A 409-nucleotide genomic window follows, 5' to 3' on the forward strand; every position below is an offset into this window, starting at 1 on the left:
TCTTCCCCTTTACCCTCCGAGTCCCACCCTCCTCCTTCTGACCCATGGACACGTGTTCTCAGCAGAACTTCACATTCACGTTGTGTTTTTATGGTTTACAATGAAAGCTAAAGGGTACAGTATGTGTTTGACCTGCCTGCTCCTCCCTGTCATCCTTCCCCAAAAGTCCTTCCTTTCCTCACTTCTCCCCTTTCCGCCTCCCCCTTCATCAACTCACAGTCCCCATTTTCCAAAAGACTTGATAGTCAACATGTGACCCCCCCAGGCTAAGAATGTCTGTCTAGCGAAACCCTGAAAAATCATGGCGATCAACAGAGAAAAGGGTGAGAAAGAGCAAGAATACAGCGGTGGCCTCGTGGTGGAGGGGAGCGGGCGGTTCTCACAGAGGCAGAGACTCCCAGCTCCTCCC

This window comes from Propithecus coquereli, unplaced genomic scaffold, assembly GCF_000956105.1.
Source record: "Propithecus coquereli isolate 6110/MARCELLA unplaced genomic scaffold, Pcoq_1.0 Scaffold42, whole genome shotgun sequence".
Lineage (NCBI taxonomy): Eukaryota > Metazoa > Chordata > Mammalia > Primates > Indriidae > Propithecus > Propithecus coquereli.